Raw genomic sequence first — 18,117 nt, 5'->3', positions numbered from 1 at the left:
AATTTCAGATCAATCCAACATCAAAAAATAGTTGTGATAAGATTCAGAAGCTACCGGGCAATGCGAGGTAGGCCACCTTAATTAGCCCATCTTGAGAGGCACAAGAAGGCCTTCCTACTAGTGGGTAACCAGACTTATAAGAAGACATCACACTAGAGAGCTTCTAAATTTCCCAAAGATCCACCCTGTTTTGTGTGAAACTGACCCATAGCCCTCTTCTTTTTATTTTCAGCGAACCGCGCCCCATTCTCCCTGCAACAAGGCCCAAAGCCTATTATTCTAAATCTAAAGCGGCCTAACCAAGGCAGGACAACGGGATTTATATTAATTTCCTTTGATTTATATTGCGATAAAGTCTTAAAATGTGTAACATAGTTCTTAAACCCAACTCAAGGGTTTCCTAGTTGTTGATTTATAATGCGATAAAGTCTCAAAATGTGTAACATAGTTATTAAACCCAACTCAAGGGTTGACCTAGCTAAGTAGTTGGATCTTAGGTTAACTTGATCAACCCAAGAAAATAAAAAAAAATTGAGATTTTAATATCCCATATGAGAAATTTTTTAAACAATGTATATATATATAAAGAAATATAAGGCATAAAGTGTAATATAATTATCTTATATCAAAAAAATTTAAAATAATTCATGTTAATATAGGCTATAAAAAAATATAAGGCATAAACTGTAATATAATTACCACATATTAAAAAGTTAAAAAAAAACTCATGTATTCAAATGGATGTAAGCTATATATAATTATTTTACATAGAAAAATAAAAAAACAATTAATGTGAATATAAAGTATAAAAAGAAATATGTGAGACTAGGTATTCATAAATTAATTCTATATTTTTAGGATAAGAAATTATGTTTTTTAAAATAAAATTATGCTTTTGATTTAGATCAATCCAAAAAACTTGTGATAAGATTCAGAAGCTACCGAGTAAGGTGAGGTAGGCCACCTTAATTAGCCCATCTTGAGAGGCACAATGAGGGCTTCCTACCAGTGGGTAACCAGACTTATAAGAAGACATCACACTATAGAGCTTTTAAATTTCTCAAAGATCCATCATGTCTTATGTGAAACTAGCCTGTAGCCCTCTTCTTTTTATTTTCAACGAATCGCGCCCCATTCTCCCTGCCACAAGACCCAAAGCCTATTATTCTAAATCTAAAGCAGCCTAACCAAGGCAGGACAACAGGATTTATATTAATTTCCTTTGATTTATATTGCGATAAAGTCTTAAAATGTGTAACATAGTTCTTAAACTCAACTCAAGGGTTTCCTAGTTGTTGATTTATATTGCGATAAAGTTTTAACATGTGTAACATAGTTATTAAACCCAACTCGAGGGTTGACCTAGCCAAGTAGTTGGATCTTAGGTTAACTTGATCACCCAAGAAAATAAAAAAATATATTTGAGATTTTAATATCCCATATGAGAAATTTTTTAAACAATGCATATATATATATATATATATATATATATAATCGTAAAAAAAATATAAGGCATAAAGTGTAATATAATTATCTTATATCAAAAAAATTTAAAATAATTCATGTGAATATAGGCTATTAAAAAAATATAAGACATAAAGTGTAATATAATTATCACATATTAAAAAGTTTAAAAAACAACTCATGTATTCAAGTGGATGTAAGCTATATATAAATATTCTACATAGAAAAATTAAAAAACAATTAATGTAAATATAAAGTATAAATAAAATATGTGAGACTAAATATTCATAAATTAATTCTATATTTTTAGGATAAAAAATTATGTTTATTAGAATAAAATTATGATTTTAATTCAGATCAATCCAACATGAGGAAAAACTTGTGATAAGATTCAGAAGCTATCGAGCAAGGCAAGGTAGGCCACCTTAATTAGCCCATCTTGAGAGGTACAATGAGGGCTTCCTACCAGTGGGTAACTGGACTTATAAGAAGACATCACACTATAGAGCTTCTAAATTTCCCAAAGATCCACCCTGTCTTGTGTGAAATTGGCCTATAGCCCTTTTCTTTTTATTTTCAGCGAAGTGCGCCCTATTCTTCCTGCCACAAAGCTCAAAGCCCATTACATCACACTATAGAGCTTCTAAATTTTCCAAAGATCCACCCTGTCTTGTGTGAAACTAGCCCATAACCCTCTTCTTTTTATTTTCAACGAACCACGCCCCATTCTCCCTGCCACAAGGCTCATTATTCTAAATCTAAAGTAGCCTATCCAAGGTAGGACAACAGGATTTATATTAGTTTCTTTTGATTTATATTACGATAAAGTCTTAACATATGTAACATAGTTATTAAACTCAACTCAAGGGTTTCCCTAATTTATATTGCAATAAAATCTTAACATGTGTAATATAATTATTAAACCCAACTCGAGAATTAATCGAAATTTAGATTAACTTGGATGAATCCAAGAAACTAAAAAAATATATATGAGATTTTAATATCTCAAAAAATATTTTATATATATATATATATATATATATATATATATATATATATATATAAAAATTAAGGTTAGGTCATTCAAGTCTCACATCAATCTCAAAAGGCGAGCCAGATTTCTTAATGATGGTGTGCTCGTCAAGATACTTGGACTTCAAAAATATTCTCATAAGGGAAGAGTTTGCGGATCACATCAATTCTATGTAAGGAATTTATTTATCAAAGAATTAAAACATAATAAACTTAGTAAATCATTATGCCTCAATATTGTGCTTAGTACCTTCAGTCATCTACAAACCCTGGATATTCAATGGTGTTAATATTATCACCCAATTATTATTATTTTTTCATTTTTTGAACCTAAGAATTATTCTAAAAAACATGTGAGTTTAAGAAGTCATAAATCATATTGTTTAATTTATATCTAAAAAATACAACAGAATTTAACAAAAACAGCACAGTAACCAGTTCCCACACATTGATTTTGCCCCACAATACAGCACAGAAATATAGTAACCACAACCCCGCACAACATAGATTCTCCGTTTGCTCTAAAATAAACTCCTCAATCACTTTCTCAGCTTTTATCTGAAACTATAGGTTAATGAATCAATTATACAAATTAAAAGAATAACTAAGGGTTGTTTAGCATCGTTTGCGGGTTTTTTTTCTTTCAAATTTTTATTGAAAACCATTTTGTTTGATTTAAAAATTAATTAATTGTTGGTTTTTTACAACAAAAAGTTTAATGTTTCTGGTTTCAAATTTTTATTGAAAAAGCAGAACGAAAACGATTAAAATAAACAATAGATTGAGTAACCATAAAAATAAAAGCACGAGATCCATCTACCAGGAACTTGGAGTTGGCCTAAGTTCGTGGGAACCAGATCCAGCACAAGGCAACCAACCATTTTCTGGTGAAGCACAAACCAAAACAACATGCAAAATGCAGGTGTTCAAGATTTGGCGACATATTCTTTACAGGTTATAATTTGATTTGTTATCAGAAATAAGCTGACTCAACTGGATTCTCACTCGCATCCATAATTGGGGAACAAGGGCTCCTCTGCACTAGGCTTAAGATCTTGGATTGTGCTATTGATCATAGGCTAACAGAACACAACTGCTTTGTCATATTTCCTTGCATCTAAAAGCGTAAATTCAATGACATTGGGTTTTGCAAGGCCTTGCAAATCATCCGCATCTAGTTTCCTGTTTCTATAGGCTACAGCTCAATGCATTCCATACATATCTCCCTAACAACTTGAATCTCAAATAGCCAAACTCGGTCATAACAAGCAAATTATTACTGTAAAGATGACAACAGCAAATCCAACCAGCAAGCAAAAAGAGTAATAATCAAAAGACATGAAATAAACAGAATAAAAAACAAAATGAAATGACTTCAAAAAATTGATTCAAAGGGAAAGACTATATTGTCACCTGAAATAGTTGGTGTCAAATTTCAAGAATGGACAACAACCATGTTATAATTTTGTCAGATTGTCTCCCTCATAAAACCGACACAGTATTCATTCCCTTCCTAAAATGGATTCTCCTCTCCTATAATTGCAACAACTAAAGGAGAAGAAGCCATTTTAGGAAGAGGAATGAACAACGTGCCCAGAGAGAAAAAGAAGCAGCCAGGAACAGGGGATTAGGGTTTTCCTTGCCTTCGATTGTTTTTATGCTTGCATATATATAGGGCGTACCTACTACCCTCACGACTGTCCACATCGAAACGGCACCGTTGTCATCTTCTCCCGATTTATTTATATGTTTTCCGACACGACAACGTTCCACTTAGAGGTGACGTCAGCGACATTGATTTCAATTTCTTCTCATTGTCCTTTCCAAATTCCATTTTCTAGGCAAAAATTTCAATTCTAAACCATAAAACAAAGTTGCCGTTCTTGCATTTACGATGCGTTTATCCTGTATAAAATATTTTATAAAAAAAATTGTGTTTATTTTCTGTAATATAGTGTAAAAAAAATTACTAAATATCATTTTTAAAACTTAATTTATTTGTTAGAAAATATTTTTTAATTTATAAAATATTAGTATATTTTAAATTACCATTTACCAAGCATCAAATCGTAAAACTTATGTAAAATGGTTTAGCTTACAATCTTTTACATCTAGAATATTTGGAAAAATTACTTATTAGTTCAAATTTCAAAACTAAAAGACAAGTAAATTCTATTATAATTTCTTTTTATCAATAAGTTCACTTTTTAAATTTCTTTTCCGAAGTAATTCAATTTCGTTTTACTTCTTATAATATCCTCTAAACTATGAACTATTTCTTATTCTTTTTTTTTCTATAAAAATGAAATTAAATAAAACAAGACCTGTTTTTGGAAGAAACCTCCACAACACAGCAACTTATTTAATTGATAATTTCATAACATGGGTTTATTTCAAAGAAATTTAACTTCCTAAAAGTTTATTCAATTGTATATCTTAAAACACAACACTTAAAATGGTCAAATATGTGTTTTTCATGTTATTGTTTTTTTAATTATTTATTTTTGGAATAATATGCTTTTAAAGTTGATAGTGAATATAGTCTTAAATGTGTAAGTATCAAAACATAAAATATTATATTAATGGTTTTCCGATAACACATGTGCATTAGTAGATGAGATTATAATTTCTCATCTTTTGATACTATAAACTTAAAATTACCTTGTGCTTGTTACATGGATGGTCTTTGCTTGATGAACATCCAAGTTATCTCTTTATATTTTTCGCTCCCGACATGAAAATGGAACCACCAAAAATTAAAGAGAACATGGAGAATGGAGTCACCATATAATTCATTAAGAAAACTAAAAATCCTAAAATATGCATTAATTCCAGAAATCTAAGAGGTTGGTTATGCTTAAAAGGAGATAAAAATCACCCTTACTGTATCATTTCTAAGAAAATAGTACCTTAACTATCTGTTTCTCCTAAATTTATTTTACGCATGCCATTAACTATCCAAATTATTTTTTTGTGTTGAATAAAGAAATTAGAGTTTTTATAAATGTAATTCTCGAAACTGCCTCGATAGCTTAGTCACTTTATAGAATGGCACCAGAAGAGGTGGTTGAGCTGAAGATTTAACTTCAAGAGCTGCTAGATAAAGGGGTTTATTTGACCCAGAAATTTCCTATAAGGAGCTCTAATATTATTCGTGAAGAAAAAGGATAGCACCTTCCGACTTTGCATTGATTATAGATAGTTGAATATAGTGACAATAAAGAAAAAAAAATACCCACTTCAAAGGATAAATGATTTGTTCGACCAACTGAAAAAGGCACAAGTATTCTCTAAGATAAATCTAAGATTAAGGTACTATAAATTGAAGATTAAAGAGAAAAATATCTCAAAACTACATTTAGAACTCGATATGGACATTGTGAGTTCCTAGTGACACCATTTGGGTTAACAATTGCCCCAACAATATTCATGAACTTAATGAATCAAGTATTTTGACCCTGTTTAGATAAGTATATGGTGATGTTCATAAATGATATATTGGTGCATTCAAGCTCTTATTTGGAGCATGAATAACATCTGAGAAGCGTGCTATAAATGTTGAGGGATCATAAACTTTATGCCAAATTAAGTAAATGTGGATTTTGGCTAAATAAAGTAATGTTTTTGGGGCATGTAATATCAACGAAAGGAATTTTCATTGATAAAAAAAAAATGAAAGCTATATTGAAATGGGAAAAACCTACCAGTGTTATAAAAATTTGAAGTTTCTTGGGTTTAACTAGATATTATAGGAGATTTATAGAGGGATTATCCATAATTGCAATTCATTTTACTTGATTAACCCCAAAAGGAAGTGAAGTTTGAGTGGACTAAAAAATGTGAAAATATTTTCCAAGAGTTAAAGAGGAAGCTTACAATTGCTCCTATTTTAGCACTTCCATTATGATCAAAAGGGTTTATAGTCTATAGAGATGCGTCTAAGAAAGGACTTGAGTGTGTTTTAATGCAATATGGAAGGATGATTGCCTATGCATTAAGACCACTGAAAAGTCATGAAACTAATTATCTAATGCATAATCTAGAACTTCTTGTTGTAGTATTTGCATTGAGGATATAAAAACATCATCTCTATGGATGGCAAGTTCAAAATTTCACCAATCATAAGATTTAAATTATTTAATATCATAAAAAGAGTTGAATATATGACATAGAAGATGAATTGAATTGATTGAGGATTATGATTATTTGATACATTATCATCCGGGAAAAGCTAATATAGTTGTAAATGCACTTAGTCAAAAGAATAAAGTAGTTGAAAACGACCCAATTGTTTGGAATGAAAAGGAATCAACAGGGTTAAGGAAGATTTCTGTCCAACTAGATATATGACCTGAATGATTGTTTTTAGCCTAACTTAAAGTACAATCAGTGTTCATATATAAGGTATTGAAAGCTCAATCAAAGGATACATAAGTGGGGAAAATAAGGAAAAAGATGAAGGAATGGATTATTACTCATTTTCAGATTTTAGAGGATAAGATGATAGCAATGGAAAGACAAGTGTATTTGCCGGATGATAAGAACCTGAAGGATGAAGTATTGAGCGAGGCTTATAAGTCCTACCTTGCGGTGTATCTTGGTCGTATTAAAATGTATCGAGATTTGAAGGAATTTTATTGGTAGCCAAATATAAATAAAGGAATTGCAGAATATATGGTTAAGTGTAAGGTGTGTTAGCAAGTGAAAGTAGAGTATCAAAAGCTTGCTAGACAATTTCAACCACTCTTGATACCTGAGTGGAAATGAGAGGATATCACTATGAATTTTGTCCCTAGATTACCTAGAGGAAAGAGGGGTAATGATTTAATTTAGTTTATTTTGGATTGATTAACAAAATCTACTTTATTCCTTCCTATGAAGATGACGAATTCAATTGATAAATTAGCAAGATTGTATATGAATGAAATAGTGAGATTACATGAGGTTATAGTATCTATAATGTCTGTTAAGACCCTAGGTTTACATCTCAGTTATGGTCAAGTATCTGGCGTGCTCTAAGAATAAAATTGAATATGAATACTGCATTTCATCCTCAAATGGATGGGAAATCGAAGAGAACCATTCAAACATTGGAAGGTTTGTTAGGGTCATATACATTGGAGTTTAAGGGGAACTGAGAAGATCACCTATCATTGGTGGAATTCACATATAATAACAACTATCAAGTTATCGTGGGAATGACTCCGTATAAAGCTTTATACGGAAGAAGTCGAACTGTAGTCTGTTGGGAAAAAGTAGGGATATGAAATCAATTAGCCTGGATTTGGTACTAATTACCACAAAGAAGGGAAAGATCATAAAAGATAGAATGAAAACAACTTAGGATAGACAGAAAAGTTATGCAAATAAAAGAAGAAGACCGCTTGAGTTTGAGGTATGGGATCAAGTATTCGTAAATGTTGCATTGTGGAAGTATATTACACGATTTGGGATGAAAGGAAAATAGGTCTCGAGATATATTGGTTCTTTTGAGATAGTTCAAGGGATAGACCTAGTTGCATATAAATTAGACATACCACTGCACTTGTCAAAAATACATGATGTATTTTACATATCATTACTTTAGAAGGCTTAAATGGATCACACTCGAGTGTTATCATAAGTTCCATTGGAAATAAAGGAGGACTTAACGTTAGAAGTACATCCAATCTGGATATTAGATAGAAGTGAGAAGGAACTCCGAAATAAAAGAATTTCCATGGTAAATATACTTTGGAAAGGTTCCCAAATCAAAGAGATAACATGGGAATGAGAGTTAGAGATAAAAAAAAAAAGTACCTAAAGTTATTGTCAAATACATGTATGAATTAAATTTCGAGGATGAGAATTTATTTATTAGGAGGGAAGAATGTAAACCCCGGGATGAATTAAAAATAATAACATAATGGAGATTATAGTGTAATGAAATGAAATGAAATAAAAAAAAATGGTTAAAAAAGAAGAAAGGTTTATAACTGAAAATGACCGTTTTTCCATAACAAAAAATGGTCTAGCCATTTCTTGAGATGGCTACACCACTTTAATAAACTGGTTGGACCATTACTCAAAATGGTCATATCATTTTAATTTCAGCCTCTTTAAAATTAACGGGGTGTAGTCAATAGAGAAGAAGACCATTTTCATTTCTTCTTTCTTCCTTTCACCTTAAAGGACTAGAAAGTGATGGTTAGGAGTGAAAAGAGAGGATTTTGAGAGAGAGAAAACACATTCACACTAAAAATCAAGGAAGATCAAAGAGAGGGAAGATTGAATTAAAGAGAGAAAGTGAGGAAAAAAGAGAAAATGAGAGAAGCTTCTGGAAATCTTGATGGGTTGACTCTCGAAATATGTTTTGCAAATAGGTAAGGTGCTTGGAACTCTTTTGTATAAATTCGAACAAAAATTTAGTGATTTTGAGCAAAATTAATCAAAATAAAATTAGGATTCTTGAGATAAAATTAAGAGAAAAAATAAATTTCTTAGAAATTAGGTTTCTAAGATCTTGTAGGTTGTTGTAGAAGTGAATTCATGTTGAAATAAAAAAGAAATTTGGATGGGTAGGGAAGCCTTAAGGGCTAGACATTAAGAGGCAAAAAGGGAGATTTAATGCAATGGTGTTATTCTTGTAAGTTTTATTGTAATTGTGATAATTAAATATATGGATAATGATATTGATGAATGGTTCTAATTCTATGCCATGAATATGAATTTTTGATGTGTATGAATTTAATGCCTTTAAAGAATTGTTGAATTAAAAACAAGTTTTTGGTTATGTTTGAAATTAAAGCAAGATGGAATGGAGTTCGTGTTTATTAGATGTAATAAGAACTTTTATGTGAATTAAAAAAAGATATTGTTGAAAATGAATAAAGATTTGAAGAAAATAAGAATTGGCTTGTAACTAAATTGATTTTCGCTTAACTAATGATTTCGGATATATGGATGACAATTAGAAAGGGACATATATCTTTTTTCAAAAATGATATGATTAACTTTGTAAGAAAGAGTTAGATATTGAATAATTATATGACAATCAGAATTGTATCAAATAAGTTGAAAAAAAAAAGATTTTAGTTGTGGATGAGTAACTGAGTGGAGTTAAAATAGATGTTACGATGAATAAGAAATATTTGTGGATATAATGATAATTGATTTTAAAACTTATCAATGCAAAGGAAACTGTTGGTAAGATTTAGCGAGCTAGTGGAGCCACTCATAGTCAGATAACAGGTAGGTACTCTATACCTTGTGGTAATTTTTTTATAACTTTTCCTGCAAACCTTACTTATGAATTATTTAATCCATGAAAATGTGGATAGTGATATTGATAATATATATGGAAAGGAAGATACGCAAGTTGAGAGAATTGATTGGTATTCATTAAGAAATACTAGAATATTAGCTTTTGAATAGGAATGCCAAATTGATTGGCAACCAAGATGGATTGACCGGATTGATTGGTATTCGTTAAGGAATACTAGAATATTGGCTTCCAAATAAAAACACCGAATTAATTGACAACTAAGATGGGTATGCCGAATTAATAAGTACTTAAGTGAGAGTGTTGAAATGTTGACTTTGATATGGAGATGCTGAAACAATTATTTAAGCTATGAATATTACGAGATTTGTTTTTATTTGAATGAATTTTTGTAAAGATAAATTTAGAAGATTATAAAGATCGAATTAAATATTGTCTAGATCAAAAGCTGATTATTTCTTTTAAAGTGTTTAATGAGATATTAATTTATGAGTTAGTAAATATTTTTGATTTTGTTACAAGTAACTCACAACCTTGCTAGGAGTAATTATTAATTGTTTTTATGTAGATTTAATAAATTATGGATTATCAAGTTGTAATATCAAACTTGTGAATTGTAATTTTGAACACTTTATTCTAAAATGTAATTTAAATATCATGAGATTAAACTAACGATGATTATTGATTAATTAAAGTGATATAATGTATTTGTTGTTTAAAACTTAATAATGCTATCGTCTTGCATGATTATTACATTTATCATTGCCATTTGAGTAGTAACTATATAATTGGCTTAACTTATGTACATTTATATTTATTCAAGTGTTGGTCGTCTTGGAGTTAGTGTAAATACTTTTATGGTTTAATTAGTAAGAGGGATGTTAAATTAATTAATGTCCTGGTGGTATGAATTAAGATGAGATCTAGGATGATTGGATCGGAAGTAATGGTGAAAAGTTTATAGTGTTTGTAATTATGAAGTGTTGTTTGTCTGTGACATGAATTTTTATATCGACACTTAGGATGTCCAAAATACAAAGGAGATTCTACTAAAATTTTGATAGAATCTTAATAAGTTAGAATTATAGATATCTTTTAATTGATTTGGTCGACCGATTCAACTACCTGATAAAAAATAAAATTACACTATTCTTGAATTTATTCAGAAGCAATTTACACCCAAATGTTGGGGATATTACATTTTTATTCGTTGTTTTATCTTTTTTTCCATCATTTTTCATATATTTTTTATAACTTTCACATGAATTTTTAATTTTAAACTCTCAAATCTATCATTATCCCTATACTTTTAATATTCATTTTACTCACTTTTAACGTGATATTTCTCTTATTAATTTTATAAACTTTATCCAGGGTTTACATCTATCGTGAGTAGATGCAATACTGTTAGAAAAAAAGATGACTCGCCACTCATAATGCTTCCATGAATGGAGGATTTTGGTAACTAAATGGCCCTGCACATGTCATTCAAAAGGCGTACGGGTCGTCACTCACTAACATGTGCGTTGCAAGCGTCAATAATTTTTTTTAATATTAATTAATTATTTAAAATCACCAAACATCCCTTAACTAAACCCAACAATAATAATAATTAAAAAAAAGCATAATAGAAAGACTAAAATGCCCTTGAAACCCTCAGTTCTTTTTTATTTAAAGGGTAATTTTGTAATTTAACTATTTAAACAAAAATGAAAAGAGAAAGAAACCCTTCTATACATGTTTAATTTTTTGTTCTTTAAAGGGTATAACCAAGGTTGTTAAAATCGTGATTTTGACACGGCACGGAAAATACAAAACAAACTCGGATCGTAAAAACAGATCGTAAAATCGTAAAATTGTAAGTAATTTTAAAATACATTAAAAAAAATTCATGCTTCAAATAAAAATTCATACATAGTTCAAGCATCTTAAAATACATGGTTCAAATAAAAATTCATACATAATTTAAATAACTTTTCATTAACTAATAATTAACAAACTTAAAACAAATAATTTGCTAGTGTGTCATGTAAACTAAAATCAGTTTCATTGCCTTCATCTTCCTCATTATTCCTCAAGCATTCATCAATATCATTAACATCAAAAGGATTATTAGTGTCACTACTAGTACCAACACCAATATTATGAACATTAGTGCTACTACTAGTACCAACACCAATATCATCAATTTGAATCTTCAAATCATCTTCAGTACCATGACTCTCCATTTCAGCATCATTAGGAATTTCTTCTTCACCACTTTCATCTTCATTGCCATTTTTTCTTCGTGTTGCACTGTTAATAGCACCAAGCAAATCAAAGTTTGAATTTTTTTCCCTCTCGGTTATCCAATCATCATCATATGAAAGATCATCTTCTACACCAAAATTATCAGCTTGCTTTTCTACTTGGTTATCATTCAATTTCATATTGAACATTACAAATACCAAGTCATTCATTTTTTTTTCTGGTGCAAACGATTTCTTTATTTTGTATGAACCTAAATAAACAATTCAAATTTATAAGATTTTTATCAAATATTTCAACATTTAAAATAAAAAAAACTCACCATTTCAAATGCACTCTAATTACGCTCACATTCAGATGAAGTATAAGTCAAGCTTATAACTCGGATTGCAAACCTTTGTAATTCTGGACATCATCCCCATAAGAATCCCACCATTGAGCTGGAGTTTTTTTTTTATCTCTTGCTGTCTTGGCAGCCTCAATGCTAAACAACCCTTTTGCAGCCTTGAATGATTCATATTGTAAGTCAATTTTGTACCTTTCACTTGCATTAGGCACCATCCTTTCTAAGCATTGATCTAATCCAATTTTAATGTTGGCATTAACCTTAAAATCAGGATTATAATGATACTGAGGATTCAAAGAATAAGTTGCTACATGTAAGGGTCTATGGAGTTGAAGTTCCCATCTTACATCAACAATATTCCATATAGGTATATAACTATATATATAAAAAAACAATAAAAATATCATTACAATCTAGAAATATCTAAATTGGAAGACATTCATATTAATAGATGACAACGTTTGAAATAAAAATTAGCAAGATATATACCCTTTTTTCACAGAACCAAAATTTACTTGTATCTTCTCTTTTGCTTCATCCATTACTTTATATATAAAACTCATAGCTGGTTTCTCATATGAATCAACTAATCAAAGAACTTTAATTAGAGGATACGCTGCCTTAATACATATAGTGACATCATGCCAAAACCTGTTGTTCAAAACACAATTTTGAATTCATTTCCCTTCTTCTATTCTTGCAAACCTACATGAACTCCACTGTTTAAAAGTAAACATAGTCATAAGCTGCATTTTATGATCATTCAAACATCCCAGAGTCAAATATGCAGTAGCAAACAGAGTGGTAGCAGGCCTAATCAAATCCCTTCCTTTCGTAAAGTGTCTTAGCATAGAAATAAGAATGGTTCTTGAATAAATATATGAGGTGATTCTCCTCTCCTTAGCAATTGTTACTTGATGAACCTCTAACTTCTTCTCAAAATCTTCTAAAATCAAGTCAATACAATGGGCAGCACATGGTGTCCAAAACAAACTCTTTCTTTTTTCCATCAATAATTATCCCGTTACCTTATAATTTGCAGCATTATCGGTGACTACTTGGACAACATTTTTCTTCCCAGTCCTCTCCACAATGGCATCTAACATCTTGGACATATTAGAAGTATCCACTGATGACAAAAAAAAAATGTCCTTTTAGGACTATTAACCAAAAAGTTACAAATACAACGTCTTTTTTTACCTATCCATCCATCAGACATTATTGAACAACCTATTTTTTTTTCCATTCTAGCTTATACTCCTAAAGCATTTTTTCTAGATGCCATAAGTTTAACAATTCAAGAATCAACTCAAATCAACCTTGTAATCAATCCAAACATTTTATGATTGTAATTAATTTTTAGTTAAAAAAAAAAGTACCATAATACATGTGTTAGAATAATAATGCATCTAGATGTTAAACATCCAGCTATCGAAAAAGAATTACCATAATACTGAATTCAAAAACTAATTAAAATCAGTAACCTAGTTAACAATTTTGAGAAGTAAAACACTGAATCCAAAACACATAATATAACATTATAACTCATGACTTACGTTTTTCTCCAAATGCTTTATTTGTTGTTTGTAGTGTTTTCCTCTCTGTCCCGTAAGCTCTGACTCTCTCTTATCGGTCAGTATAAACAAGTCAAAGTGTCAAACCATTATGGAAAATAAACAAGTCAAATCATCAAGGTGAAAACCATTTTCACATAATTCATAAGAAAATCTTCATGAGATAGAACATAATATCTACGTGAACCCAGTTTTCTGCCATCTATATAACATTCAAAATCAAAAAAAAATTTCAATATGTCTCAAACAACCTTAATGGCCTTCAATCCTTCACATAAACTACAAATTTAACAAAATAAAACACTGCTAAACAACAATCAAATGTACTCAACTCAAGCATTCACAAACAATTAGCAAACACTGTTTGACTTGTTTTCGAATAACAACTAACCCTGATAAATTCACATATGAATATTTTAGATTCTTGCTTCATGTCTTTTTTGTTATCAAAAAATAAAAATTCAAACAATTGTGTAAAATTCATAGTTGTCTGCAAACAAGTCAAATAATTATGTAAAATTCACAGACTCGTTTTGTGTGAGTGTCCCCTGGAAACTGAATTGTAAATATAAAAACACCAATTTAAACAACTTAATTGCCTGAGATTCAGTGAGAGACCCATGACACAGGGGACATGTCTGTAATTTTACAAATAAATTACTCTAGACTCTAAATCATGATGCTATTTGCAGGAGGTGAAAAAAGATAAATAGAATGATTTACGATGGCTGATGGAGACTGGAGAGATGCCGCTGTTGTTGTCTGAAATATGGATCTCACGGTGCCTGGTGAAAAGGACGCCATCGATGATGGAAAAAAAAATGGTTGTTGGTGGTAGACCGGTGGTTGATTGTTGGAACTTGGACGACTAAGAGAAGGAGAATAAAGATTTAGTCTTTAGAAACTTAGGGATTTTAATTTTGTTCCTGTGTTGTTTGTGTGAAAGTCTATAAAGAAAGATGAAAAAAGAACGTGTTAAGTGTTTTGCTTTTGTTATGTGTGTGTAATAGGCCAATAATCGCTGGACACCTGGAGCTGGAGGGAACAATGATTCACATTTTATCTTCTGTGCTGAAAGCATTAAATTAGTGGTGAAATCGTGTTTTTACGTGATTTTACCTGATTTTAGTGATTTTACTCGATTTTAACCTGATTTCATCCATTTTTGAGTTTTTAGAACGATTTAGCACGTTAAATGTGCATTGACTCATATAACCGTAACTTCACTGTGCATTTTTTTTTGTAAAGACAAAAGATCCTCTAGTCGAAAGCTAGATATTTTTTTCTTTTAAGGTTAAAATAGTCATTTTACTATGCTAAAAAGGTGTCCTAGCCAATTTGCTCCCAATCAATTTTGCAATGACCAAGGGATCCCCTAAAATAGATGATTCTACTCAAAGGAGCAAGCTACTTCAGTTTTTAGTGAAGGGCAAAAATGTCATTTCAATGTTCCAATGAATAGTAAAATATATCTATGATCATAGTGTTTTACTGATGGCTCTTAGTTTTTTTTTGTAATTTTTCCTTCAAAATTTTATTTGTTGTCTTTCCTACCAGTGTCTTTTTTTTTATTCTATAATTAAATAGAGTTATTAATCTTATCAAGCCCATAACAAGGGTCACAAGTTGGGCATTTTAATCCAAATGGACCCCAATTAATCTCAAACGTTGTTGTTTCTATTAAAAGAAAATATTAGAACAATGTCGTTTTGAATTTTTTAAGTCAAATCAAGGTTTGATAGGATCAACCGAGTCATGTGTGGGACCTGCTTGGTTGATTGAGTCATAATAGGTTAGCTATCACCCGGTTTAATTTGAAACCCAACTTAGATTAGGAATCAAATCGACAAATCATCAAGGTGAACTATTAGATTAACATGTTATCAAGTTTACCTTTCGGTCAAGGTTTAATAAAATCATCAAAAAATTCTAGTGCACGAACAATCTTACTAGTGTAACCTAATAGTAATAGGTCGTTTTATTGAAAATCAATGACTCGAGCCTTCCATCTTTTGATATATCTTTTTCCTATAATATTATCCTTGACGTTTCCTATCATTTATAAATGATCATCGATGATATAAATAAATAAAAATTTTCAATGTAGTCTTAAATTTATATACTCATTTTCAATCCCATCTAAAACTTATAAACTTATCAATTAAGTTTTGTATATTTCCTACATTTCTTAATCGGATTTGTTTGTTAAATTTCTCTGATATTTAAAATCTATTGTGTATAATTATTCATTAAAAACCATCTATTTGAAGAAAAAATTGACAAAAAATTAATGACTTTTATTGTTTTCTTTCTAATGCACATATTTTATACACCATACAATTTGTTGAATATTTATAAAAAGACTTAAATTGTGAATTTCTTGAAATGATTGATGAAATTTATAGGTTTGTAATTTCATTAAATTTAATCGAGAATGAGTATATACATTAACAAAAACTAAAAAGAGGAGGTGAATTCACCATTCACTTCATCGCAAAACATTGTTTACAAGAATAATGTTTTTTTATTTATATTTTTTTCCTCAATTTCAACTTTTAATACTAAGCTTATTGGAAATTAATTTTCATAATTAATTTTGATTTTCTTTCTATATATTTAACAGTAAAAATACTAAAATTACCTTCAAGACAAGGAATATATGCTTGACATCCATGAGCATTTTTTGTTTTATTTTTCTTTTGAATGCCAAGTAAAATTACTTAAATGCAATTGAAGAAAAGCAATAGCCTTCGGTCAAAGGGTCTTTTCTATTTTTTGAAGTTTATTTTTTGTCATTTACTATTTTGTTGAGGACATTATGGTCTTTTGACATATGAATGCACAATATAATTGCTTAAATGCCTTTAAAGTAAAAAAAATAGCTTTCAGCAAAGGGTCTTTTTTTATCTTTTCATATTGCATTTTTTTGTTATTTAATGTTTTGCTGAGGGCATTATGATCTTTTAACATAAATTAAATAATATTAAAATTTAAAAAGTTATTGGTGCGTGCATGGGAGGAGCCCACACACTTTAAGTGGTGTGTGTGGCACCTCTTGGTTGTAAAAATTGCCTTCCATCTTGTATTGAATGTGCCACCACGTTCTCTTCCTCATGGCACGACGTGTATAGGTGGAGGTTGGACGGTTTGTCATTGGTGGGCTTTTTTTTTTTTTTTTCTTTTATCTTCCCCCTCTCAAATTATAGGTCTGTCCTCGTTTCGGCATCGATCCTCTTTCTTTTGATTTCTAATTTTTATCCTTGATCCTTTTGTGAAAACTACTTTTTTTTTCAATTTAACCCTTCAATTTCAATTTGTCATGTATTGATGCTTTCAATTTGGTCCTTATATTTTTTATTATTAATTTTTTTTTCTTGACCCTTTAATAAAAGTTTTATTATTTTCAATTTTACCGTTCAATCCAAATTTATAGTGTATTATTTATTTCATTTTGTTACTCGTTTTTTTAACTTTTATTTTTTTATCTTTCTGTTAATATTTTTATCTTTTTCCAATCTAACCCTCAAATTAAAATTTTTTTTTGTCCTATTTATTTTTTATTTCAATTTTAACTCTTATTTTTTTAATTGCTATTTTTTATTTTGAATCTTTTTGTGTAATTGTTTTTTGATTTTGTCCTTTAACATTCATTTCTTTGGGATTGAGCTTCATGATTTTTTCATGTATAGTACTTCAGGTCTTATTACTCTGGTCACAAGTTTTAAAAATTAACATGGGATGACATGTTTGTTTTGACTTCTTTTCTTTTTTCAATGTCGTTGGTTGACATATGTTTTTTTATTAAAAAAAATTGGGTTTGTAGTTCTTTTCTATTTTATTTTTTATTAGATTATTCTAATTTCATGAACTAAGATGTAAGTTTTACGAGTTAACCCGAACTAACTTGCCCTTTAATACTTAGATTACATGTCTATTATGCTAGCTTAAGTTGAATCATACTGGTTTTTTTGTTATTCTTTTTATCTTTTTTGTCATTTGATATTCAATTAGCAAACAATTAAATAACATCATTTTTCTGCTATGAGATAAAAGATTTTTTTTTTTCATATTGTGATTGTTTTTTAATATATATATTTTTTAATGTTTATTATTGTCACCTCTTTTGTTTCATTAATTTTTTTATATAATTAAAATAAAACTAGTTTATTTGATTTTTACTGAGTTATTAATTT

The 18,117-nt window shown here is 29.7% G+C and overlaps 1 long non-coding RNA gene across 1 annotated transcript; it reads right to left on the bottom strand.

Annotated features, from left to right (window-relative positions):
• Positions 1–3,260: 3,260 nt before the first annotated feature.
• Positions 3,261–4,127, bottom strand: LOC133676260 (uncharacterized). Its single transcript, XR_009835558.1, has 2 exons — positions 3,910–4,127; positions 3,261–3,775 (listed from the first exon to the last, which is right to left on the bottom strand). It is a non-coding gene; the product is annotated as an uncharacterized LOC133676260 (long non-coding RNA).
• Between the last annotated feature and the right edge of the window lie 13,990 nt (positions 4,128–18,117).

Source organism: Populus nigra, chromosome 16 (assembly GCF_951802175.1).
Source record: "Populus nigra chromosome 16, ddPopNigr1.1, whole genome shotgun sequence".
Taxonomy (NCBI): Eukaryota; Viridiplantae; Streptophyta; class Magnoliopsida; order Malpighiales; family Salicaceae; genus Populus; species Populus nigra.
This window is presented reverse-complemented; position numbering and strand designations above follow the sequence as displayed.